This window comes from Furipterus horrens, unplaced genomic scaffold (assembly GCF_987537825.1).
Source record: "Furipterus horrens unplaced genomic scaffold, mFurHor1.1.pri manual_scaffold_12, whole genome shotgun sequence".
NCBI lineage: Eukaryota > Metazoa > Chordata > Mammalia > Chiroptera > Furipteridae > Furipterus > Furipterus horrens.
The window spans coordinates 73,712,148-73,737,698 of record NW_028327182.1 but is presented as its reverse complement, the minus strand read 5'-3'; the positions used below and the strand labels follow the sequence as shown (position 1 = coordinate 73,737,698).

At 38.7% G+C, this 25,551-nt stretch overlaps 1 protein-coding gene across 3 annotated transcripts in view; it reads left to right on the top strand.

The window, feature by feature from the left end:
• The window catches only part of CSGALNACT1 (chondroitin sulfate N-acetylgalactosaminyltransferase 1), a 299,964-nt gene that overhangs the window by 129,291 nt on the left and 145,122 nt on the right, over window positions 1-25,551 (top strand). For 2 of the 3 annotated variants that reach the window (XM_090258275.1, XM_090258277.1), the window contains exon 2: window positions 12,422-12,516. The gene's annotated coding sequence lies outside the window, so the exon portion shown is untranslated. Of the gene's footprint in view, window positions 1-12,112; window positions 12,205-12,421; window positions 12,517-25,551 lie in introns of those variants that run through there. The other variant, XM_090258276.1, reaches the window with a different exon arrangement.

Here is a 25,551-nt window from a genome sequence, read left to right as displayed (position 1 = left end):
GGTTGAATTTTTTCACATAGTCTCTGTCTTAAATGTTCTTTTGCCTCAGATTCTGCTTTGTTTGAAATAAATTGCCATCCAAACTTTCTTTTCACTTGTATTTTCTAGATACATTTTACCCTTCCTTCTGCTTTAGATTTATGAGTCATTTGGCTTTAGGCTTACTTATAAACAGCATATAATTGGATATTGAGAATCTTTGTCTTTGTTGAAGATGTTTAAGCCACTCACATTTATTGTCATATTTGATAGGCTCTGTAAATTGAAATCACACTCTCTGTGATTTTGTTTTATGGATTATTATTTTTGTTTGTTTTCCTAGTAATTTAAAAAGCACACATCCAGTTTTTATTCTGCTGTTAATGTTATAGTTTTTAAAAGTAAAATTGGTTTATTTGTTTCACTCAAATTACCTCTAAAAGTTCATTTAGAAGGAGGCATTCCAAAGAAATCACAAGCAATGGTGCATTATTGGAACAAGTGTATCTCCTTGTAAGTAGACTATGCTGATGGACAAAACTCATTTTATTTAACATGTGATACTTATAGTTAAAAAAGAGAGTTTTACATTAAGCTCAGTTTAATGAGCATTTTTCTACCAATCTCACCCTTTGGTTATTTCAAGACTGATTTAAAATAAAGATAATGATAACAGTAAAAAAAAATCTTTAGGCCCTCTTTCTCTGTTATGTACCCCGCCTTCTGTGTCACCCTTTACTGTGTCTTTAATGTAAGCAGTGGAGAGCAGCTAGCCAATGGCAGGTGAGGGCAGCGTATGGCAGAAGTAGCTCTGAATTGTTAGAACCTGGATAGGTCACTTTTTTCCTGGGCTTCAGGTTCCACATCTGGAGGAATTTTAATAATATAGGTGGGAACACATAGTCTGTGAGGCCACTCTTCATTTTGACCTTCAATAATTAAACAGTTTATTAAGGACCTATTTGTATAGCTTCACTACCAGGCCCTAGATAGAATGAGAAGCACAAAGCCAATCTATGTTTTTGTTTTTGTTTTTAAAAAGGCAAGATCCTAAGCTGGTAAAAGATTCTGTATCTTGACCCATGTGATGTTTGCATTGTGTATAGTGTGTAAAAATTCATTGGACTGTCCCTTTAAGATGAGGGTACTTAAAGCACTTTGTGTGTTTTAGATCTCAATAAACAGAAAAACTAAGCCAAAAAAGAAAGGAAAAAGAAAGAAAAGAAAAACTGTTAGGATATTTAAGAAGAAAAGAAACTAGAAAGATGTTCAAAGGTTGTGATTATGAAGCAGGATCGAATAATGGAGAATCCACAGGAAGCAGACAGTGGGTTTGAATCCTGACAACATCAGCTATTAGCCTTGAAATCTTGTGCACATTATTTAACCTTTTGAGACTCAGTTTCCTTAATAAAAATAAAATTTGTAATTTCTACCTTATGAGGCAGTCAGAGGTATTGAATGAGTTATAAGGCACATAAAGCACCTGGCTTGTAGTCAGTGATCAATACCTATTTTTCAAAAGAGGCAGTAAGAGGGTATTAAACAAGCATACGACAGAGTCAAAAACGAAAGGACTTTACATCATTCTTTTTAAATCACCTTAAAAATTAATAGAACCCAGAAACCCCATTGTTAGACTATGAAGAAAAAGCTAGGCTCATATTTTTCTGGTGACGTGACAAATCAGTAATACCTGTTTTGGAGAGCCACCTGTCAATTTATAATCAGAATCACCTAGCTGATTATGGTCTGCGAACCGTTAATCCTATTTTTTAGATTATAGCCCGAGGAAATAGTTCAAAAAGGAAAAACAAAATTTATGTATTTAAAAGTGCTTTGCAACAGCATGGATGGACCTGGTGATTATTATGCTAAGTGAAATAAGCCAGTCAGAAAAAGACAAGTACCATATGATTTCACCACATGTTAGACTCTAATGAACAAAATAAACTAACAAACAGAATAGAAACAGCCTTATACAGAACAGACTGACAGCTGTCAGAGAAAGGAGGGTGCAGGGCTGGGTGAAAAAGGTGAAGGGATTTAGCAAAAAAAAAAAAAAAAAAAAAATCTCGTAGAGATAACAATGTAGTGATTATCAGAGGGGGAGGGGTGGGGGGTTAATGTAATGGAAGGAGACTTGACTTGGGATGGTGAACACCTAATACAATATATAGATGATGTATTATAAAATTGTATACCTGAAGCCTATATAATTTTATTAACCAATGTCACCCCAATACATTTAATAAAAAAGAAAAAAATGATTGAGTGGCTCATAATAATGTGTGGAAACAACTAACTGAAAGGTGACTAATTAAACCATTTAGCAACACAATAGAATAGTGCTCCATTTACAATGACAGATATATGGACTAAGTAGATATATGGAGAATTTGAGCAAAAAAATTGGAAAACAGTCTTCTCATAGTGAATACAACCACATTAAAGCCTGTCTATGCATTGACAAAGGCTGAAAATGAATTTTGTAAATATGTGGCTGTATGTGGGAAAGGGGTGATTTGTATTTTAATTTTTTTGTTTATTATCTGGAACCCCTCCCCTTATCCATAGGGAATACTTCAGACATCCAGTGGATGCCTAAAACTACTGATAGTACAGAACCCTGTTTATGCTATGTTTTTCCTATATATGCATACCTATGAGGAAGTTTAATTTATAAATTAGGCACAATACAATAAGAGATTAAAAACAATAATAACAATAGAGCTATTATGACAGTCTACTGTAATAAAAGTTATGTGGATGACTTCAGGGCCATTTTTTAGTAAGATAAAGGTGACTTGAACACAAACACTGTGATCTCACAACCATCAGTCTGATAACTGAGATGGCTATTACGGGGGTAAGGGAGACAGGGAGCATATACAGTGTAGATACACTGGGTGAGGGATGCTCACGGGTGGGATGGGGCAGGACATTTTGAGATTTCATTATGCTACTCAGACTGCACACAATTTAAATCTTATAAGTTGTTTATTTCTGGAGTTTTCCACTTAATATTTTTAGACTGAGGCTGATTGTGGGAAACTGAAACCGAGGAAAGCAAAACCCCAGATAAGGGGGATCTACTGTAGTATAATGATTGCTAAGTCAGTCAATAGAAGCAAAGACAAAAATTTTATACTCTGAGACAGATCAGGGTAGCTATGAAAATAGTATATAAAATAAAAAATAAAAATGTAGAGCAGATATATAGGTAGAGTTACAGAAAAATAGACATTGTATTCCTTGTACATAGTTTTAAAAGTTTGTCTCACCAATGCATTTTGAAAGTAGTTATTGCACTTGAGAAATGCATATCCTAGAAATAACTAAGTCAGCTAAAATCCCAAAATATGGAAATGAAAATTCATGGGAGAAGTTGTTTTGAAAAACATTTTATTTTAAAACTTAAAAAAAATTAACTTATTGAATTTATTAGGGTGACATTGTTTAATAAGATTATGTAGGTTTCAAGTGTACAGTTCTATAATACACCATCTGTATCTTATATTGTGTGTTCACCGCCCAAGTCAAATCTCTTTCCATCACCATTTATTCCCCCTTTACCCTCTTCTACCTCTCCCCACTACTCCCTGTCCCTCTGGTAATCACCATACTGTAGTCTGTGTCTGAGGGTTTTTTTTCCCCCCCGAAAAGGTGAAGGGAGACGTTCTTTAAGATATCAAGTCCCCTTTTGGCTACATCTTTTTTCCCAGCTGCTTTTTTTCCTTTTCTTTTGTGATAGAGGAGAAGGTTTTATGGATGCTGAAATGGTTTACCATTGCCTTATTTAGTTGCTCTTATTTTTGATGTCTCCCCAAAGCATCACAAGATCCATCATTTAAAAAGAGAAAACGATGTGTTTTGAGTGCAAAGAGAGAATAGCCACTTTAGAGAACCAACAGGAATGGAATAAATGGAGTCTGACACCTGTAGCCACAATATACTTAGTACCTTGGATCATCTCAGATGTCGGAGGATTCACAGGGAAAATGACATGAGATGTTGGGTGGTGGGGTGCCTCCTTTTCACCACCTGAAAATCCAAATAAACTCTAGTGTTTTCGAGTGAAAAAGATTGTCAGAGTGCACGGCGAAACATGGCAGGCCCTGGCTGAGACACCTTCCTCCTTTGCTTTGGCCTTCCTTTGGGACTGGCCCTTGGGAATAGAACGCTTTAGGGAAGTAATGAAGGAATTTGCTAGGTGTGGGCAGCATCCAGATGTTTCTGGGGATGGAGAAAGTTTTGTATCTGAAATATGTTTGGTGTCATGGAAAATTTTTGATCCACATTACAAAATATAGGAAGTATTCCCCAAAAGTGGAGTTGCAGAATCACAGAGTTGGAAGCAGATTTAGAATTTGACTAGTCCAACCCCTTAATTTTACCAAAGAGAAAACAGACTCAGGGAGAAATGGCTTTGCCAAGTTTACAGAAATAGGCACAACCAAGTCTGTTGACTTCCAGCCGTTATTGTTCCTGGTCCATCTTGCTGCAATCCCCCCTGCCTTCCATTGTCACTTCATTAATGGCCTTTTCTGCTGCTACCATGCAAAAGATTAGCCTTTAGACTTAGAAATGTAGCTGTTTGATGCACAGAGTATCTTCAAGCTGTCAGAGATGTGAGTCAGCAAATCATGATCTATACCATCGCTTCAGGATCCCGTTTGTCTAGCAGAGGAAGAGAAGTTTAATTTCAAGAGCTCCATCTAGGTTCATATTCCAGGCCCACCACCGGGATGGTGGATGACATTAAGCAAGTTATTTAACCTCTTTGAATTTCAATATCATCATCTTTAAAATGGAGTATCAGATCATCTCTTAGGTTCTTTAGGTGAGGATTAAATTGAATAATCAATTAGATTTGGGCCTGGGTTACAGTAAGTCCTCAATAAATGCTAGCTTTGTTATTACTACTCTGAGGGTAGTTAGAACTATTTCTGTCAAAAATCTTGAGGAATAAAAATAATTTTTAAGAGAGAGATGGGTGCTCAGACTTCTCTGTGATTGCAAAACCTCCTGAATTTCCAACAATCAGAAATCTTTCTCTGGTGTCTTTTATGGGTCTATTGTAGCTTTCCCCCCCTGTAGTTTTACATCCAGCAGCTATCTTAATTGCCCCCAAATTTTAAGTTATTTATTTTAAAAAATTTTCCTCAATTTTTGTCTTTCTACTCATTTTTTAAATAGCTTTATTGAGGTATAATCAATACCTAGGAAACTCAGTATATAATTAGATTAGTTTTTTTTTTTTTTTTTTTTTTACAATTTGATTAGTTTTGATATACACATGAAACCATCACCAAAATCAAGATAATGAATATATATATATCACCAGGAAAGATTTTACGTGCCCTTTGGTAATCTTGCCATCCTCCCCCTTATGGCCCCTCCTGGCCCTTCCCAACCCTCCACCCTCATTGCTAGGCAAAACTGATCTGCTGGAATTTTATGTAAATGGAATCATACAGTATGTTTTCTATTTGCCTGACTTCTTTCACTCAGCTTAATTATCATCCATGTCGATATGTATATAAATAGTTCATTTCTTTTTATTGCTAAGTACGCCAATAATATTTTCTTTGTACACTCTTTACCTCTGTCTTGCTTAACTGGCTGTGATTTGGAGTGAAAACAAATTTTAAATATTTAAAAATATTTACTGATTAAATATCTGTGTTTTCTGTTCTCCCCTCCTGCCCCATTTCATTGTTATTTAGTATACATAGTAAGTACAGCAATTTTAGGTTTACTGAGAATAACACCAATTTACATTCTATATGCATATTTTTAAAATGGTGTCTATAAGCAATATTATTATTTATTTATTTTAATGAAGTTAAAATTCCTCCTTTCTTGTGGGTTCTCAGTATAAAGAAAGCATCCTTCCATTGGCTTAACCCAATGAGTTTACTTAATAAATTCAATTCTATAAATATTTACACATAGTTTTCATTTTCATGGTGAAATATTTATTCTGTTAATGTTAGTTTTTTTTTTTTTTGGAAAATGTGGACAGTATATTCTCAATTCCCTTGCAGCTGGAGCAGAACATGAAATAAACTAAAAATATTGATGCAGCAAAATCATATATTTGCAAGATATTTGAGAGATCATTGGGAGCAAAGTTCATTTTTGTAATGACTTTTGCCAACATCATAGTATCTCTCAACTATTGACAATCCTGTATCTGGGTAGGAAGAAGATAAAAATTCCCATTCCAAATGCCGTTCAAGTTTGGTGAAAGATTTAATTTCTTCATCTATCACTGTGTCACCAGCCCTAGGAATACTATAGATCAAGCCTCAGTGCCAGAAGCACAGAGGCTTGGCAGTGTAGGAAGGTAGCCTTTAGCCAGAGGGAGTCATAAAGAAGCCAGAGAAAACAAACATTACCCATTTTGCATCTCAAACTTGTGTTCCAGGCAGTTGTCCTGAGTGCACTCTGCCTGAGAGGCCTGGGAATACAAGAATTGAAAAACTGAGCCCGCAATGGAGATGTATATATTGACCTTAGAGATGCTACAGGGATTCTAGTAGCAGATTTTTATGGAGAACAATAAAAAGTAAGGGTAGTTTCTGTACTGGAAGGTAACTTGGAGATTATTTGGTCTACACTTTTATGTTGCAGGTGACTTGCCGAAGGTCAAACAATAACTCACTGGCAGACCTGGGACTAGACCTGGTATTTATGAGCCACACACTTGTGCCCTTTCTGCATTGTTTCTTCTGTTCTGTTGGGGCTGGTCTCTTGTGTAGGGTGTTGGAACATATGATTTGTTCTCGTTGAGCTGCCCCATGTCAAGGTCCCTGTTGCCTGGGACTTTGTATCCTTGAGCTATTTTTCTTGAGCATTGTGTTGTCTTTGGGGGTGAGCTTACTTTGCTGCATGGGGAGTTGTGCTTGCTTGAGTCTACCAGCCAGCTATGTGTTAGATAGGCCATGGCAAGATGTAACAATTGCTTAATGGTTAAACTTATGGTTTTGATTGTCGAAAGGCCTGTTATGAAGTGGTCTGGTAAAATCTTTCTATTCAGGAAAGCCATAACTTTAATTCTTATAAGAGCTTGTACTGTTTTAAGCTCCCCTTCTCAAGTACTAATGTCTAAGTCTAAAGGACATCTTGCATCTTCATCATTTCTCCATGTAGCTTGTTCCCATCTGTAACATATTCTTTTATATACAGAGATTCTCAGTGGGGGTGGGGAGGCAACAAATACAGATTATCCTCTTTCTCTGAAATCACTGATTTAGTCCAATCCCTTTATTTTTCAGATCTGGGAATGGAGACTTGGAAGTTATAGACTTGTCTGAAGTCTTGTAGTAAAGCATATAAGATGATGTCTTAGCTCAGGCTGCTATAACAAAACATCATAAACTGGGTGGCTTATCAACAGCACAAATATAAGTCCAAGTTCATGGTGTTAGCATTGTCTGGTTCTGGTGAGAGCCCTCGTCTGGGTTGTGATCAGCTCACATCTCTCTTGTATCCTTATGTGGTGAAAAAAGAACTAGTTAGCCCTCTGCCTTCTTCTTCCAGCACTAAGCTCCCTCGTGGGGGCTCTACCCTCATGACCTAATTAAATCCCAAAGAACTTACCCCCAAATATCATCACATTGGGTCTACAATTTCAGCGTACGAATTTTGAGGTGACACAGCCCACAACGATAAAAACCCAGTCTCTTGTTCTGCACAAAATTAAGCGTAGCGAATCTCTCTGAAATACTGTTTATGCCTCATTTGCATCTGTGATGGTACCTAACATGTGTTGAGCATCTGCAATATCTAATAGGGGCAGGGCTGGCCCAGAAGAATTTATTGGCAGAGGTGTCTCATAAAATGAACAATTGCATGTGACTATAACTGTGACACTGCAGACGGTGTACTGGAAAGCAGCTCTCTTTTGTGAAGGTCCATCACCAGTCTGTCTATATCTTAATCAACCATGTATCTGTATCTTAACTGATCTAGGAGAAAGATTGGGTTATTGGTCTCACAACCAATGGCAAACAGAGCAATTTAGTTTCTTTCCAAGAGGCTAGCTATTACTCTGATCCTCTCCAAACCAAATTAGACTGTCTTTCTTTATGCTCTAACAGCATATTATTTGTGTCTCTTTTTAGCATGTGAGTCATTTCATTTTTCATCATGTTAGTGGTTCGCATGTTGACAAGGTGAAGATGGTTCAAAAAAGAAACCCACAGGGACCCCATTGCCTACTTGAGAGGCACTTGATAAATCTTTGGAGTAGAAGGAAATATTATTTGATACCCTTGAAGGGGATAATAAACCCATACATCTTAAAAGAAACTTCAGATAATTTAGTATGATAATTTTGTTCATAGTCTTGGTAGTTCTGCTAGTAGTATCTGAGATTATCCCCATCTATCAGAGTGAAAACATTGAAGTGAAGAAGAGAATAGTGACCTGCACTGGAAGGATTAGGAATAAGAAAGAGATATCTTCTTATTTAGTCTGTTTCTGTACACAGGAGACCAGAACACAGAGATCCTGTTTTTCATTTCACAGAATAACAGAAAACAACATTTTTGGAGAAGAACTCATGACTTTTAAAGTCAGTTGTGCCTTAAAACTTACTATTTTCAGTAAAGTTATTTAATGTAGAAGGAATGTATTCAAGAATATAGTAACATGCAATTTGTAATGTGTAGCATCTGAGGGCACCTTTTTTTCTGAAACATATTCTTGAGAAAGATAATTTTAGAAGTTGACTGCACAGTTCCAGACTGTGCTGTCTTCCAGTACCATAACATAGAGGACTCCATTGATTTATGCAAATAAAAAACATTACCATAACACATAGAGGACTCCATTGATTGTACAACTAAAGAACATTATCATGACTTTAAAACATATATTATCCACATATGCACAAAGGAAATCTCACCAGGCAGCTTTAGTTGGCAGACACATATGTAGTCTCTTGGTGCTTTTCATTTGTTATTCAGGAATCAGTGTGTCTGACATTTGGTTTAGATGAAATAAAGATTTAAAGATTTACATTTGTGAGGGTGAGGAAACCTTGGAATTTATATAAGGCATGTGGATGGGTATCGTCGCACCATTGGACCAAAGTGTTTTAAAAGTTCTTTGGAAATGAAAATGCTGGAATGTTTCCTTATTAATTGTATGTTGAATAGAATCAGTTCCTAGATTGTTAAAATATTCTTCACCTCAGTGTCCCCATTTTTAACTGCTTTTTTCAATAGTTGATTTTTGGTAATCTTTTAGCATGATGACAAGCAGACTTATTTATGGAGTCCTGCTAATTGATGTATGTCCAACTCTATCACTGTGGGGCGAAGTGGGGCAGACTTCCTCACCTTTAGAATCCCCGTTGGAACATTTCCAAAACCCTTGTGTGTGATGTTTCCATGGACATTCTCCAGCCACTCTTAAGGCACACCTTGCTTTCTCTTGCCCACTTGTTACTGTAACTAAAACTCACGAAGCCACTACAGAAGCTCCTCTATAATCCTCACTCTCTGTGCCAAACTGTTGAGAGCACACGGGGCACCAGATGACAGGAAAGGGGACGTCACACCTGGATACAGGTATTTAGACTGAGGGAATGTTATCAAGAACTATTTTCTGAATCGGACAAAGCAAGGTACTTTGTCTACTCTGTGCACCTGCAGTTGCTTTTCTGGATTTAGCTTTCATTTTTAGTACCTTCTTATTGTTTGTTTCTTTGCTACTCAGGAAGACTGGTCCACGAGTGTGCTATTATCATCCTTTCTTAGGAAGGATGAGGGATTCAGGAGAATGGGAAGAATCTATGTTTCCATGGCCTCCATGGCAGTTTAGAAGCTGGCAGTGTATCTGCTAGGTTACCACGTTAATGTAGCTAGCACCTGCCTCTGCTAGAGAATCACACATGAGGACTAGTACTTGTAGATAAGGCAGTGTTGCAGAAGAGAAAAGTAAAGGCTTGCTTTTTTTTTTTTAGAGCTTCTGGTTTGAAGGCAGAAAATTCCCGGCTTTACTGTGTACTAGTTGGGAAGGTTTCCTAACCCCTTTCAGCCTTATCTGCCTTCTTTGTAAAATGGGAATATTAATGAACGTATCCATAGCATTATTGTGGGGGTCAAATGAATTTAAATGTCAAATAGCTAGCTCAGTGTGTAGAACATTACAGATGTACAGTTGAGGTTCCTTCCTTCTAATGGGGGATGTGTCCAGTTGAACATACCACTTCCCCTTAGCATACCTTTGGTTCATCTTCAGTAATTCTTAACGATGCTAATTCCCTTCCACAGAGATCGCTAAGGGAGTCTTGCCAGTGGTTCTGTCTTCCTGTCTCTTTCCTTTTCCATCACTAGCTTGAGATGACTGCCTTCTTGGGGAACATGATGTGTGTAACTGCTAAGGAGGCAGTGTACTTCCCAGAGCCAAAGACTAGGGTTTTAATAAGTTCTTTATTAGGAAAAGAGGAAGGAGCTGAGCCATCCTGTGACTCTTAACCTGAAGTTTGGCAATCCTAGGACCAGACTCTTAGAGGCTGGATGAATGTGTGTAGACGAAAACACTGAACATTTCTCTTCAAGTTGCTGGTGTGAGAAGAACAAATTAATTATTAATGATCATGTGGAGGTATGAGCTGACAGTCTACTTAGTTTCATTATTAAAACAAAAGTGGTTTTGAATAATGGGGATTTTTCCCCCCTTTTTTTTAGATGGCAAACAAATTTATTAAGGATATCAATAAAGACCATGTTGGCGATCTAGCCTCTACAGCTGCCCCCTGAATGCTAAAAGAAGAAAACTTAAGAGAGTAAGAATATGAGATGAAAAGCCAAATTATAAACTCATTTCAACTCTTGTCCTGCAGGCTCTGGAGTAACATTCTTTGTTGTCAAGGATGGAAAACAACTCAGATTTGGGTCCAAGTGATTATTCCACTTTGGCATTGCTGCCTTTCTGCCAAGTGCAATTCCATTTAGACACAGATTAATTAGGCAGGCAGAGACGGAAGTGCGCGTTGTGCGAGCAAAGCCAAAAGAGGCAGGGCTTCAACCTGCAGAGGGCACTGCCCTGGAGCCCGCAGGGTCGCCTGGCCCAGCCCACTGCCACATGAAACCCACAGTGTGCTGGTGACAGTGTGTGGATACAAGTGGACTCCAAGTTTCTGTAGTGATACACCTCATTCTTCTACTGACTTTGTTCATGCCAGCGCCTCAGAAAAAAAACCTTCAAACTGAGGTGAAGGAAGACTCAGAATATGTGGCTGATCAGCTTCAGTCATCAGGAGGCTGTCCCTGCAGAGAAAGGGGCTAGTGGATGTAGGCATGAATGGGTTAAAACCTTCCTTTGGCCTCGTGTCACCATTCTGCACCTTTTTTATTCTTGTAGGTAAAGCAGGAACAATAAATACAAAAACAGATGAGATAAAATCATGAAAACTCTTGGGAAAGAGGACTCGGCATAAATTAAAGATATTGTTAATACTTATCTAACAGGAGGGCTCAGTCCCTTTCCAGGATATTTACCTGGCTTTTGCTTCCAGAGTGTTCTGCTTATCTCTTTTCCGTCTGCTTTTATCTTCCTTGACACAACTATGTCCTCCAGTGGAATTCCTTCAAGGCAGGGATGGTGTGGGGGCGCGTGGCTGAACCTGCCTCTCTCGGCTGGGAAGACAGCGAGGGCGAGCCGCAGCCGGGGGCAGGCGGCGTGGGGGCCGCTGTCCCGGGGAGACAAGCGCACGCCCACCCTCCCGGGAGCTGGAGATCCTCGCTGCAGCCACGGGCACAGCAGCGGCTGCGCTACCGCTACCAGAGGGGCGGCGCTGCGCTGCGGGCGGTCAGGGGACCTGGGTTTTCCTGCCATCTTCTGACTCTTAGGAACGTGTGAATCCTTTCCTTCCATCGGGGAAAGTTTCCAGGACGATTTGTTATTATTATTGTTATTTTAACATTTCACTCTATAGAACCATTAAAAAACAAGTGGTGGCGCTGTGCACGGTGCTTTCAGAGGGGGGCAGCACTTCAACTCCGGGCCCCAACCTGGCAGCCCAGGGGCCTCAGTGTTGCTCCAGCCTCGCAGCCCAGCGGCTGTGAGTGCGGGCGCAGCGTGTGGGCAGCAGGCACGGTTCTTTCTTGCGGTTTGCTTTTTTTAAAATTTTAATCAAGTAAATATGAATCCGCTTTGCTTTTACACACACTTTTTAGTGGCTTTTACCGTTTACTAAACCTTTATGTGAGTTTTTTTTTTTAAACAAATGTTTTGTATTTTACCAGTTAAAATAGGGAAAAGTACTATTCTGCTTTTTGGGGCAATACTTTGGATGAATTGTACTTTATATTCTAAATGATCTAGCATTTTACCATTTTGTAATACCACCTACATTTAAGACATGGGCATTCACAGGGGCTACCATTTATTTATTTGTTTGTTTGTTTGTTTTGTATTTTAGAATCCTTTCCATTTCAAGGAGAGAAGCCGAGGTATTTTTACCCAGTGGAGGAATGGTGTCGTTCCATCCATAACCTTCTTTTCTTATACTTCCAGGTAAGTGAATCTGATAATCATAAATTACTTTAGAAACGAAGGTTTGTATGTCTGACTTGAACTCAGTATCCTGGCTATGTTTGAAATATGTTAATTTCATTTCACATTTGATAGTTTGATTAATAACAAATTACTATTTTAAGATAGGAATACTTTTTCAAAGTAATACAATTACGTGGCTGCTTTGAATCCTTTTATTCATTTTGTAAAGCTTGTAATCTACATTTGACTTTACCAACTTCTTCAGAATTTCTCTCTTCCCAAAGTGGCAAATGACTTAAACCAATAAGGTAGTTAGAAGAACTACATGATTCTTTTTAAAAACTCTTCACTTGAAAAGGAAAATGTGATCTCCTTTTGGAAGTGGTGACAGAATCTTAAACTTTCTCAAATATTTAGCCCATAATCAGATGGGCACCATAATTTTGACCATGCTACAAAATAATTATTTAAATAAAATGGCTTAGGAAATTGAAGAATGATATTCCTTTCTAATGTATAGCATCTTAGTTAGGAGTATACTTTCTGGAAGTCTTGGAGTATAGTACCCTAATGGATTATATGCTTGTTTTTAGTCTGAGGACAAATGTAAATCTCTGGAACATTGTTTTAATTCTGCTCTTGTAACCAGTGATTTTGTATTTGTCTGCAATAAGATAGAGACTAAACTTCAAAAAAAACAAGAACCTTAGGGACATCATTAATGTTGAAATGCAGCAGTATGAAATAGGAGGTTATGTATATGGTTCCTATCTTCAGCAGAGCACACCTTTTTTAGTTTTCTTTAGAAATTAGTATAGACATCTTAATGAAAGTAGGTAAGCTGTGCTCACATGTACATATCATCAGGAAAATTCCCTTCACCCTGCCTCTTCATTTAACAAATTTCTCTAGAGCTTTTGTTCATGATTTTGTATTTTTTGTTTTTGCTTTTGTTACAGTGGTTAAGATTAAAGAGTGGAAGTGAAAACATTTGATTCTGTGTTAATGAACTGCTTTGTACTAAAACAGAGCATGAAGAATTTAAAAGGGATTGTGTCTGAGTTACTAATAATAGAAAAATAGAAACAGCCTTGGCCAAAAGTTTAATAATACAAATAAAAATAACCAAAGAATAATTTTTCACAAATTCTTTTCAAATGGCTAAGAGGCCTGAGTGATTCAGGGCCAACTTGAGAGACAAATGGAATTGTTCTAATCTTAGTTCTTCTGATGTTTAATGTTTTTGTGAATGACTTGGATGATGTAGAAGAGAACAAGTCATTAAAACACCACAATGTAGACCATAATTATTAAAACCCTGAGATAACTATAGGAAAGAGCCAAAATAAACTTTACAAAATAGAGAAGCAATCAAAAGCTTATTGAGGTCTGTTTGGGCCAATGCAAAGTTATAGGATATTTATGCTCTAATATGAAGCTATTAGAGTAGCAAGACAGGGAATGTTGGGGGGAGAGGGTGGCACAAAAGGGCAGAGCTGGACATCCCGAGGTGGGTTTTAGTGGTATTCAGTGCAGTGGCAGAGATCCCTGGGCAGAGACACAGGATGTTACTAGGGAGCTGAGTCTCTACCTGGGCAGTATTAACATGGGAAAGTCAGTTTTCCAGGAATTACTCCTTCTTGACTGAGTCCTTTATAGACTCAGAGTGTGGACCTTCAGCAATGGACCTTCACCAGAGCCGCAACAAACAAATGATAAATTGTGGAGGAATGGAAGGGTTGTTTCTCCCTCTGGTAGGCAGAAAATCTATACCAGTGCATGGTGGTCATGGAATGCAAGCAAGGAGAGATTTGATTGCTTGATTCAGATATTTAATAGCATTAGGCCATAAAAGGTTTGCATATCGGTATCCTGGCATCCTACTCACGTCCTACTCGGAGCCTGTTCCCTCACAGTTTCTTCTCAGTAAATTGCTGCTCACCATGTTTTAACTCCACCCTGTGTCCTGTTGGGGTACTTATTTCCTGGCTCTCCCTATCCTGAAATGTATTCCCATTTGCACACATCCTTCATGCCTTTTCTCCTGTCAAGGGACAGGTGTGCTGCTGTCTCGCAGCCTGGGCTCCTGGTCACACCCTCTCGGGACTCCCATCTCCCACTCCTCCCCTGTCTGCCCCTGCCCCACTCGCTGTGACTGCTGGTAGCTGTGTCAGTCTCCACACTCTTCTGTCTCCCTGGAACACTTTCTTCCTTCCCACCTCTGCCCAAGGAACTTTTATTCATCCTTCAGCAGCCACCCGAGGTGCATTCCTATACAGGCATCCCCAATACAGAACAACTCCTGGCACCTGTGAGGCCCTGAAGAAAGGAATGAATGGGTGAGTGAGTGAGTGGAAAGTGAATAAAGGGATGTCCCAGACCTGAAGGTGCCTCCTTTGATTCCCTTCTATATTCTTCTCTACTGGCACATGTCATCTCATTATTATTACTGTTTGCGCGATGGTCTCCTGGTCTTATACCTGAGCAGGGTGCAGATCTCTCTTTTCATTTTCATGGTCTAGTTAGGTTCTTGTGTAGTTTCTGGGTACAGAAACTCTATTTATAGACAATAACCTCGTAGGTCTTCCAGTTCTGTGAGCCCCTGAGATGCGACGACTAGATAACATAAAACAGTAGATGACCTAATCTTTTTTTTTTTTTTTTTGGAAATGAGGTAGCTGTTGAAAGTAAATGTTCATATAAAACTACAATGCAGTAACTTGGCAAGTTGCTCGTATTTGAAAAAGTGGACATTTGAGTAGATCACTTTGTATTTTATAAAGTGGCCTTCTTTTGGACACGTTTAGACTTAAAAAATATTTCCACATAATGGAAGGAGGTGTGACATCAGGTCTGTAAGCTTTTAATGATTTTCATCTTTTGCTGCTACAATTTTAATGTATACCCCCGAGCCATCATTTGTTTTCAGTACTTGAGGGTACTCCAGCCAAGGCCCAGGAGATTCACACTGGTACCAGAATGGGTATCCAGTGATGCATGATGTCCAGTGGGTTTTCATTTCTTCCTATTGATTGACACTTCATTAGGCCTTGCCTTTGTCTTTTCTGTTCTGATTTGGGGCTCTGCTTATTGGGATTCCCTTTTCATCAAGTTAGTTTCTTGTCTCTGAACCTGTGCTTCACCCTCTCATGTCCACATCTTGTTCTGCTGTCCCCTCTCTGCAGAATCTTCTCCTTCCTCTGTGCCCTCTTGACTCTGTCTCTAGGACTCAGTTCTAGAAAGCCTTTCTAGAGCCCTGCCCGAGGGTGGGGCTGGGCCCTCTCTCACCTTATTTTCCCCATTATTTATAGTTGTTTACCTGTCAGATGTCTGTCCTTTGGCCACCATTGCCCTCAAAGGAGGCACTGTTTGCATTTTCAGCATCGAGCATATGTTTGTTCATATTGATATTGAAAAACAAATGTTTGAATGAATTTCTGGTATCTGAAGACCCTCATCAAAACCTAGCAATGTCAGTACTGTATTTAACTTATTGAGTGCTTCACGATGTACCTATCTTTCCTCCACCTCCTTTCTTTTTAACATTTGTATTTTCTGTGCTACCATGGAGGGGAGGGAATTGAACCAGGTGTTATAACTCCAGCACAGGTGCCTGCTCAGTTAAATAAATCGTTTAAAAAGTAAGTCGAAGAAGGTTGGAAGCAAGCCAAGTGTCCATTGATGGGTGAATAGGTAACAAAATGTGGTACGTGCGTACAATGCAATAGTATTCCACCTTAAACAGGAATGAAATTCTGACACATGCTACAACGTAAGATGAATCTTGACATTACGCTAAGTGAAATAAGCCAGTTGGTAAAGAATCACAGTTTTGCAAGATGAAAAAGTTCTGGAGATTGGTTGCACAACAGTGTGAATGTACTTAACACCACTGAACTGTATATTTAAAAATTATTAAGGTGGTAAATTTTATGTTGTGTGTATTTTACCATAGTTAAAAGTAACAAAAAGTAAGTCGAAGACCTTGCTTTAAAAAAGATAATTAATCCTTTTGTTAACTGATGGTTTTTGAGGCCAATTCAAAACTAACAGGAATCCCCAATTTGGGGTGTGGTGAAGAAGGAAACTTTATTCAGTGCAAAACAGCTTGATTGTGATACAGCAGTGAAAATTGCACAGCTGTAAGGCAGCCCCATGGCCAGGCCTCTGTCTAGCTGGACAGCTCTGCTCTGCTCCTTGATGGTCTGCTCTGCTCCTTGCCAGTCTGCTTTGTGCTGTGCTGGTTTGCTCCGCTCTGCTCTGGCAAGACACCTTTGGTGTTTCAGCTCATCCAGGGAGACTCAGTCTTAAGTCTTTCGTGGAAAGAGAAAGTGTGATCTCAGAGCCAGAGGGTAGCTGGCTTATATGGACAGAAGTCCCTGCACCTGGTGTCTGATTGGTCTGTCCTTATGCAAATAAGGACTCCAAATCCCAGCAGTTTGATTGGTCCAAAAGGCACTGCCCTGGTATATCAGAAGAGAGCTGCTGTGGTTGGTTGGAGCTTCCATTAGATGGGAAAAGCCTCAGTTTTATTGGTTGAAATAGGATCCCAGGAACTCCTTTATAAGGGCTGGCTCAGATACCAGAAACACAGCGAGCAGGCAGTTCAGTGCAGGCCTCTCCATGAAGTTCAGTTGCATGAGAAGTCCCATGTGTAGAAATTGCTGCTAGGGTCTCTGTCTCGGTCTCTCTCTGTCTCTCTCTCATTCAAGCTCAGTTAGTCATCAGGAGTCCTTAGTAGGTGTCTTCTTTCTCAGGGTTCACACTTTTTTTGGGGGGGGTAGGATTTAATGTTTTACTTTTTATGCTATTACAGGTTTTCCAGTTTTTTCTCCCTTTGCCACCCCTCCACCCAGTGTACCCCCCACTTACATAGTCAATCCCCACACTGGTTTATGTCCAAGGGTTCTTCTTATGTGTTCTTTGACCAATCCTTTTACCTCCTTTCAAATCAGTCCCTACCTCTCCCCTTCCCTCTTATAGCTGTCAGTCTATTCCATGATTCTATGCCTCTGGCTCTATTTTGCTCATTACTTAATTTTGTTTATTAGATTCCTCTTATAAGTGAGATCATATGATATTTGTCTTTCACCAACTGGCTTATTTCATTTAGCATAATAGTCTCCAGTATGACCCATGCTCTTACTAAAGGCAGGAATTCCTTCTTTTTTTCTGCTGTGTAGTATTCCATTGTGTAAATACACCATAGTTTTTTAAAATCTGTTCATCTACTGATCGGAACTTAGGCTGTTTCTGAATCTTGGCTATTGTAAATAGTGCTGCTATGAACATAGGGATGCATAAAATCTTTTGATCTGGTATTTCGTTATTCTTAGAGTATATTCCCAACAATGGAATTACTGGGTCAAAAGGCAGTTCCATTTTTAATTTCTTGAGGAAATTCCATACTATTTTCCACAGTCGTTATACCAGTCTGTATTCTTACCAACTGCATTCACTAGGGTTCCCTTCTTTCCACATCCTCGCCAGCACTTGTTTGTTGATTTGTTAATGATGGCCATTTTGGTAGGTGTGAGGTGATATCTCATTGTGGTTTTAATTTGCATCTCTCTGATGGCTAGTGATGTTGGATTGTTAGTCTTCCTGGGGTTGAGTTGGATGAGTTCTTTATTCAATATATTTTGGAGATTAAACCTTGTTCAATGTATTGTTGGCAAATATGTTTCCCCATATGGTTAGTTCCCTTTTGATTTCGATGATCGGTTCTTTAGCCAAGCAGAAGCTTTTAATTTGATGTAGTCTCATTTGTTTATTCTTTCCTTTATTTCCCTTGTCCTAGGAGTATATCAGCAAAAACATTGCTATATGAGATATCTGAAATTTTACTGCTTTTGTTTTCCACTAGGATTTTTATGGCATCATGAATTATATTTTAAGTCTTTTATCCATTTTGAGTTTATTCTGGTGTATGGTGTAAGTTGGTGGTCTAGTTTCATTTTTTTGCACATACCTTTCCAGTTCTCCCAACACCATTTATTGAAGAGATTGTCTTTAGTCCATTGTATGCTTCTGCCCACTTTCTCAAATATTAATTGACCATAGAGACATGGGTTTATTTCTGGGCTCTCTATTCTCTTCCATTGATCTATGTTTCTGTTCTTGTGCCAGTACCAGACTGTTTTGATTACAATGGCCTTGTAGTATAGTTTGAGATCAGATTTGTGATCCCTTCAACTTTATTCTTCTTTCTGAAGATCGCTGAGGCTATTCAGGATCTTTTTTGGTTCCATATAAATGTTTGGAACATTTGTTCTTGATCTGTGAAATATGCCATTGGTGTTTTAATAGGAATTGTGTTGAATCTATAGATAGCTTTGGGTAGTATGGACATTTTCATGATGGCAATTCTTCCAATCCATGAACACGGTATATGTTTGTATTTATCTGTAGTTTTCTGAGTATAGGCCTTTTACCTCCTTGGTTAAGTTTATTTCTAGATACTTTATTATTTTTTTGTTGCTATAGTAAATGTGATTTTTTTTAGTTTCTCTTTCTTATAGTTCATTGTTGGTGTACAAAAATGCTCTCAATTTCTGAGTATTAATTTGGTATCCTGCTACTTTGCCAAATTCACTTACTAGGTCGAGCACTGTTTTGGTGGCACCTATAGGGTTTTTTATGTACACTATCATCTGTGAATAATGGCAATTTTACTTCTTCCTTTCCAATTTGGATACCTTTTATTTCTTCTTTTGTCTAATAGCTGTGACTTAGAACTTCCAGTACTATGTTGAATAAGAGTGGTGAAAGCAGACATCTTTGCCTTTTCCTGATCTTAAGTTGTTGACAGGCAGTTTTATACAAAAGCTATCCAATATCACCAGTTATTTCTTTTTTGTAATTAAATATGAAAGTGAAACAATTAAAAAAACTTCTATATACTTTATTTATATGTAATGTATTGAAATGAAATTTTGTACATATCTTCTGTATAACTTTTAATAACTATTTTTGGTATGATAAACTATATAGCGGTTTATTGTGCTTGAAAACATGACTTTATTCATGACCAGTCAACAATGCAGTTTTTGCCCATTGAGTATGATGTTGGCAGTAGTTTTTTCGTATATGGCCTTTATTAAAGTTGAGGTATTCTCCGTCTAGTCCCACTTTCCTGGGTGTCTTTATCATAAATGGATGCTGAATTTTATCAAATAGTTTTTCTACGTCTATTAATATAATAATTTTGTCTTTCATTTTGTTTATATGATGTATTACATTTATTGATTTGTGATTATTGTACCATCCTTGCATCCCCAGAATAAGTCCCACTTGATTGTGGTGTATGATCTTTTAAATGTATTGCTGGATCCAGTTTGCTAATATTTTGTTGAGGATTTTAGCATCTCTGTTCATGAGAGATATTGGCCTGTGATTTTCTTTCTTGTGTCTTGACCTGGTTTTGGAATTAGGAAAATATTGGCCTCAAAAAACGAGTTTGTGAATCTTCCATCTTCTTGAATTTTTTGAAATAGTTTGAGAATCAATGTTAGATCTTCTTTGAATGTTTGGTAAAATTTGTCTGTGAAGCCATCTGGTCCAAGGGTTGTGTGTGCCAGGAGTTTTTTGATTACTCCTTCAATTTCACTAGTTGTTATCGGTCTATTCAGGTTTTTTGCTTCTTTACGATTTAGTTTTGGAAGATTGTATGTTTCCAGAAATTTGTGCATTTTACTCTGGTTGTCCAATTTCTTGGCATATAGTTGTGTATAGTAGTTTCTTACACTCCTTTGTATTTCTGTGGTATCAATTGTAACTTCTCTTTCATTTCTGATTTTATTTATTTGAGTCCTCTCTCTTGTTTTCTTGATGAGTCTGGTTAAAGATTTGTCAATTTTGCTCATCCTTTCAAAGAACCATCTCTTGATTTTATCGATCCTATGAATTGTTCTTATAGTCTCCATGTCATTTAATTCTGTGCTGATCTTGATTTTTTCCTTCCTTCTACTCGCTCTGGGCTTTGCTTGTTGTTGTTCTTCTAGTTCTTGTAGATGTAGGGTTAGGCTGTTCGTTTGAAATTCTTCTATCCTTTTTTGGTAAGCCTGTATTGCTATGAACTACCCTCTCAGGACTGCCTTCACTGTGTCCCATAGGTTTTGGGCTGTTGTGTGTTCATTTTCATTTGTTTCCAGAAACTTTTTGATTTCTTCATTGATCTCATTGTTAACCTGTTCATAATTTAATAGCATGTTATTCAGTCTCCATGAATTTGAATATTTTTGAGGTTTTAGTTTTTTTTTTAATGTTGGTTTCTAGTTTCAAGCCATTGTGATCCAAGAAGATGCTTGATATGATTTCAATTTTCTTGAGTTTGTTGAGGCTTGTTTTGTGTCCTATCCTGCAGTTTATCTTTGAAAATGATCCATGTGTGTTTGAGAAGAGTGTGTATTTTGCTTCTCAAGGGCGAAATGTTCTGTAAACTTCAATTAAGTCCATATGATCTAGAGTGTCATTTAATGCCACAATATTCTTGGTGATTCTTTGTGTGGAAGATCTATCCATTTTTAACAGTGGTGTGGTAAAATCCCCTATAATGACTGTATTACTGTCAATCTCTTTCTTAAAGTCCACCAAGATTTTCTTTATATATTTAGGTACTCCTATATTGGGTGCACATATGTTTATAAGTGTTATACCATCTTGTTGGACTACTCCTTTAAGTAATATGTAGTGACCCTTTTTGCCACTTATTGTGGCCTTTGTTTTAAAGTCTATTTTTCTGATATAAGTATTGCTACCCCAACTTTTTTTTCATGTCCATTTGCTTGAAATATTTTTTTCCATCCCTTCACTTTTAGTCTGTGTATATCTTTTGTTTACAGTTAAAGTTATTATTGATAGGTACTTCTTCATTGCCATTTTTCCCCTTTGTACTTGTGTTATTCTCTCTCTCTATATATTTCTTCTTCTTCTAAAAGCAGTCCTTTTAGCATCTCTTGCAGTGCTGGTTTTGTGGAGATGTACTCTTTTAGCCCTTTTAAAAAAATTTTGAGAGGCTCTTTATTACACCTTCCATATTAAATGAGAGCCTTGCTGGATCGAGTAGTCTTGGTTGGAGCTCCTAACTTTTCATTACTTGTAATATTTCACGCCAGTCCCTTCTGGCTTGCAGGGTTTGTTGAGAAATCAGCTGATACCTTATTGAAGCTCTGTTGTATGCTACTAGCTGTTTCTCCCTTGCTACCTTTAAGATTCTCTCTTTGTCTTTAAATTTTGTCATTTTAACTGTGATGTGTCTTGAAGTGGGCCACTTTGGGTTCATCTTGATTGGGACCCTCTGTGCTTCCTGAACTTGCATGACTTTTTTCTTCACCAAGTCAAGGAATTTTGCTGTCATTATTTTTTTCAAACAGGTTTTCTAGCCTGTGATCCCTTTCTTCTCCTTCTGGTGTCTCTATGATGAGAATGTTATGTTTAATGTTGTCCCAAAGCTCCCTTAAACTATCCTTATATACTTTTAAGTCTTTTTTCATTTTGTTGCTCTGCTTTGACTCTCTGCCTTGTGTAGTGGCCTTATGTAATAGGAATCCTCTGGCAACCAGTGGTGCGGACACCTTAATCTCCTGATCTGGATGCTCTAGAAATGTCCTTTGTGTGGGTTATGTGGACTCTTTTGTATTTGGGTCCTGATTGTTATTGATCTGTTCATTGGTGGGAACTCACCTATGGCTAGCTGACTATGAGGCTCCACCCCACCCCATCTCATATGCTGCGGTATCCGTGCTGGTAGAACAAAGCAAAACAACACAGAAACAACACCAAGATAAGCAACTCCCCCTCCCATAACAAACAGCAATATCCATGACAAAAGGGCAAAGAATGATACAATCAGTAAGAGAAATGGAATGGTAGAGAAAGGTAAAAAGGAAAAATTATGAGAAGACCAAAAGGAAGAAAAGTGATTATGAGAGGAGAAAATGGAAGAGAACTAATACTTGTAATAAATTGAAAGAGGGAAATGGGGAGAAGGAACACGGAAAGAGAAAAAGTCACAAAAATAATAAAAGAAAAGAAGAAAAGAAAATGAAGTAATCAAAAATAAGAGTAAGGTAAGAGATATAAAAGAAAAAATAGAATATCAAAAATAGAATTGAAAAGATAAAAAATAATAAAAAGGCCATAAAAAAGACTGGAAAAACCAAACTTCTCCCTTTGGATACAGTTCTGATGTCTGCATTTGGTGTAAGCCAATTGCAGGTGCTGTTCACGTCTGGCCCTCAGCAGCCTTTTTGAAACTATAAGTGATCCATAGTTTGTGGCTGATTCCTCCAGGCTTGGCTGCTTCCAAGATGGGCCAAGGTGCTCTGCAAAGCTGGTTTTTATCAGCAGTGGGTCCAAGGGTCTGCCAGCAAACATCCCATGTCACCGCAGGATCTGCCTCTGCCTGTCTCTGTCTGATGGCTTGCTGTCAACCTTAGACCAGTCGCAGACCCAGCTATTTCTGAGAGGGCTTCTGGTGGAAACAGGAGGCTGTGAGTCCTGGATCTCCTGTGGCAGGCGCCTTTCTGACATCAGGGAAGATGGTGGGTGTGTTCCCCCTTCCTCTGAACCACTAGTCTGAGTCTGTCTGGGGTTATTTCCCTGTAAGCTTCAGGGTGGGGCTCCTAGTAGGTCTCCAAAGCCCAGCTTTTGGGGCTGCCGGGTGTTGGAAGCATGTTTCTATGGCTCTCCCGTGTTGGGGACGCACCAGTCTGTTTTCCAAGAAAGCATATGGGTTGTTTGCGCCCTAGAGGCAGTCTCTGACATGCCTGAGTCCGTTTACATTGCTGTCTCCTCATCAGGGGATAAGCTGCAGGATGGGAGAAGAGAAAGAAAGAAAACCCAAGCAAAACAAAACATCAAAACAGGGCCAAACTGAAAGAACAAGGAAGGTGCATGGTGGAAGGAGTGAACAGGATTCCAGGGAGTGTGGGGAGGAAATTCCAGAGGGTCGGCGGAGTGGTATCGCACAGGCTAAGGTAGCTGATTTTCCCTGGGAAGGGCTAGCTCTTCTCAAGGAAGATGGCTGCTGTGGAGCCCAGGAATATCGCGGCCCTAAAAATCCCACAGCCACACCCCCAAGTTTCTCCCCAGTGCCTCTTGCTCCAGACTCTCCTCTTGCAACTGCAGTCTGCACTGCACCCCGCCCCATCCCCCCCACCCCTCCACCCCTCATGCTGGGGCCCCAGGTCAGTAGCTGCGAGCACAATCCCGTGCTTTGCCCCTTTAAAGAAAGAAAAGATGATAGGTTTGTCTTCAGCGGTTTTTGTCTCTCCCCAGCAGAGAAAGACTCTTCGGCCTTTCACTACTGATTTTGCTATGTGTTGAGCTGATCTCAGTCAGCACTGGCTGTCCATGGCTGGGAACCAGGTCTGTGGTCCTGGATTCATTTCTCTCAAAGGGAAGCTCCCAGAACCACACCGCAGCCTCAGTTGGCCACCTGTGTGCATGGGGCCGGCTCCTTTAAGATATCCCCACCCTTCCTACTGGTCTTGGGGTGCTGTTTTGGGCATCCTTGGTTAAAAGTCTCTCTTTCAGGTAGCCTTCTGTTTAACTTGGGTGATTGTTCTCCTCTTTAATTTTATTTCTAGTCTGGTTTTGAGAGGAGGTGCACGATCTAGCCTCCTACTCCACTGCCATCTTGGAGCCCTGCGCACCCCCCAACCCCGCCAGTGTTCACACTTTTAAAAGCAAAGAAAAAAAAATGGTGGATGTAACTGGAGAATATTATGCTAAGTGAAATAAGGCAGGTGATGAAAGACTAATACCATATGATCTCACCTATAGGAGGCCTCTAATGAACAAAATAAACTAATAAGCAAAATAGAATCAGAAACATGGAAACAAGGAATAGACTGACAGTGACCAGAGGGAATGGGGGAGGGGGATAATGGTGGAAAGAAGGGGAAGGGTCTAGACAAAGAACATGTATGAAGGACCCATGGACATGGACCCATGGACAGGGTGGGGATTGACTGTGGGAGTGGGAGGTGGGCTGGGCAGAATAGGGCAAAGGGGGAAAGTTGGGACAACTGTAATATAATAACAATATATATATTTTTTTAATCAAAAGGAATTTCTTTGATTTGGCGACTTTTCTTTCCCAGAACTTTATTTTTCATTTGCTCAATTTTTAAAATCACATTTTATTTAAAAATGTATTATGTAATAAAGCAAACTGTATTTACATTGATAAGATCTTTGGAATTTAATTTTAGACCTTGTTATTCCTTTTGTTATTTTGCCTATGTTTGCAGTTAAAATCTGATTCCAAATTACCCACTTCCTTACATGTTATTCTTCAACAACTAGGATCTTTGCTTATGCAGAAATATTTGTATGACACTTAAAAATTATTTTTATGATTAAGAGCAGAAATGTTTGTTCTTTCACAGGCAGAGGGCATGACAAACTCTGGGGTTTGATTTGATGGCTAGGAGCCAGCTACTTCAGTACTTTTTTTCCATCACACTAATGGACCTTTCATGTGGAAAATCATGACTCTAAAACTGTAAATTACACTCTGGTACTTGAAAGAGCACTATCTCAAAATGTTTAGCTGACACTTAGGAAGCAGTCCTCTTTTTACTCAAAGGTTCTGACCCACTATGTAATAGCTTTCCTGAAGAATTTAAAGTGAAACTTGGATCCTGTCTGCCTGGGGATGTTTGCTGAGAAGGGAAAGCAGGGATCTGATGAAGTTGGTGTAAAGGTTTGAGAAAAAAGTGGGGATAAGAATTAGAGATGGGATAAAAATTAGAGGTGGAGAGTGGGCAATTTTAACTCTCTGGAAACTTGCAGCTCAATTGTTACTAACGTTTTTATAACATTACAGACATGGCGTTATGGTCAAGGACACCAGAAAAACAAAGTTCAATCCAAGTTGCTACTTTAATTTTTTTCTGAAGTTTAAAAAATAATATGATAATTAGAAATATTAGTTCATGTTTACATTTAAGTGTTTTGATAACGAGTTACGTATTTCAACTCAACAAACATGAGGCCTGTCCAGAAAGTATCCATCCGTGTACTATAAAAAAGAGACATTTATTG